Source organism: Chaetodon auriga, chromosome 20 (assembly GCF_051107435.1).
Source record: "Chaetodon auriga isolate fChaAug3 chromosome 20, fChaAug3.hap1, whole genome shotgun sequence".
In the NCBI taxonomy this organism is placed as follows: Eukaryota; Metazoa; Chordata; class Actinopteri; order Chaetodontiformes; family Chaetodontidae; genus Chaetodon; species Chaetodon auriga.
In genome coordinates, this window is record NC_135093.1 from 18,931,429 (window position 1) to 18,933,487 (window position 2,059).

Sequence of the window (2,059 nt, forward strand, 5' to 3'; positions counted from 1 at the left end):
GAGAGAGAGCGAGAGAGAAGACACGTGAGGGAGGGGTCAAGGGGTGGACAGAAATGCTTTTATTTTTTAACGTTTATAACGTTTATATTTACGTATGTTATATACTATATATATAGATATATCTACAGATATAGATATATCTGTAGATATATATATATATATATATATATATATAGTAACAGATAGTATATGTATCTAATAATAATGGAAGTATGACTAATAGTAGTAGCAGTTGCAGTAGATGTCAGGCAAAGCCATGACAGGAGATGTAGCTATAATCCCCAATCCAGGTTAAACCACTATCTATGGGAACCTGTAAGACGAGAACGCACAAAGACTCCGGGGACAAAGTTAAGTTACTAACATGCATTGGTAGGACATGAAAACGTACAGATGGAGAGGGAGAGAAGAACAGAGGAGCTTGGTGTATCATTGGAAGTTTTCCCCAGCAGTCTAATCCTATTGCTAATGCACGTATTGTAAGCATTGTTACCTCCTGGTAGAATTAACAACACTCATGCACTGTACTTTACAGCTCCCAATATGTTTGATGACATTACCCCCCTTTCTGTACCTCTGGTCTACCCTGCTATCCTTACCCTTACTCGAAACAATCTCACTTCTCATGCGTAAACCTAACCAGCCCAACTGACAAACACAATAGGCACTAGCCAATCAGAGGCAGAGTAGGGCAGGTCATGACTTCACCATCCGAGGGAAAAAGAATTGAAAAAAAAAAAAAAGAAAAAAAAAAAAACAGTCAGAACCTCAGCCACAAATTTGAAACTACTCATCGAGGTGTAGCATCTGACCACTTTTGGAAAATACCTGCGATTGAAGGATGATCACAAGTAATCATTGACAAAGGGTAAGAAGTCGAGACAACAGCTGCAATGTTTCTCCATCCAATTCAAACTCACAGCATTTTGTAAAGGACTGGTTACCTTCGTTTCCCAACAAGTAGAGACTGTAACTTACTAGACCACATTGTTGGACATCTGCAGCTTTTGCAGCTCATTTGAAAAAAAACAAACAAAACAAAACAAAACTTGCACAAGCATCTCAATTGCACAACTCAATAATCAAAATTGATTGAAGAAACAGAAACCTCACCCCATCCTTACACAAGTGCAACACTACCATTTGTCATTTGTTTGAAAAATAACAAGCACCAATTAAGGTGTAATAGCATTGCCATTCTTGAATTTAGTTTTTGATCATCTCGAAAAGAAGGTTTGATTTGTGATGACTGCTACATGTTGTTGATTCATGCAAGTCTGATAAATGAACCATAAAAATATATTTTCATGTTTCTCATTAACCAGATGGCTTCTTTACACGATCTCTTATTTTCCAGGTTGGCCCATAGTCACAGCAAATGAGTCCACCAATTTATTTTTTCTTTTACGCTAGGGTTCAGATTTTATTATTATTATTATTATTATTATTATTATTATTATTATTAGCTCATGTCTGTTGTGTTTAAGCAATAAAAAACATTTTAATCCTCTACTGGTCATTTCCATCCAGTCACACTGAAGCAGTGAATTGATTTGATGGCTGAAAAGAGTACTGGCAACTTGTGAGACGTGCCAGTGCAGCAAAGACTAACAATTGTGTCATTTTATTGAGGGACTATATAGAATTGCTTTTCCAGAACTACAATATACATAGGTTGTCTTGTTATTGTACTTGCTGCTGAACATTCAATAAACTGTCAAACATTCTGCACAGCAGCAGACTGTTGGGATGGCACATTAACTAACATAATTGTAACAACAACATATTTATTATTTCAAAGGATAACAAAAAGGTGAACATCAGGAAATCTGATCATCTAAGCTTGAAGTTCTGTGTGAAAATTGCTAAGTCTACTGTTGTGTATCAATGATGCAGCAATGAAGTGAAGATGATGAAGAAGTTCTCCGCCGATACTGTCTTGTTCATATATAAACAGGTTTATTAATACAAGTACAGCATCTCAGACAGCATGCTATGTCTGGGTGGTTTCAGCCAATAGAATCAACACACACATACAGCATCTCAGACATGCATTATA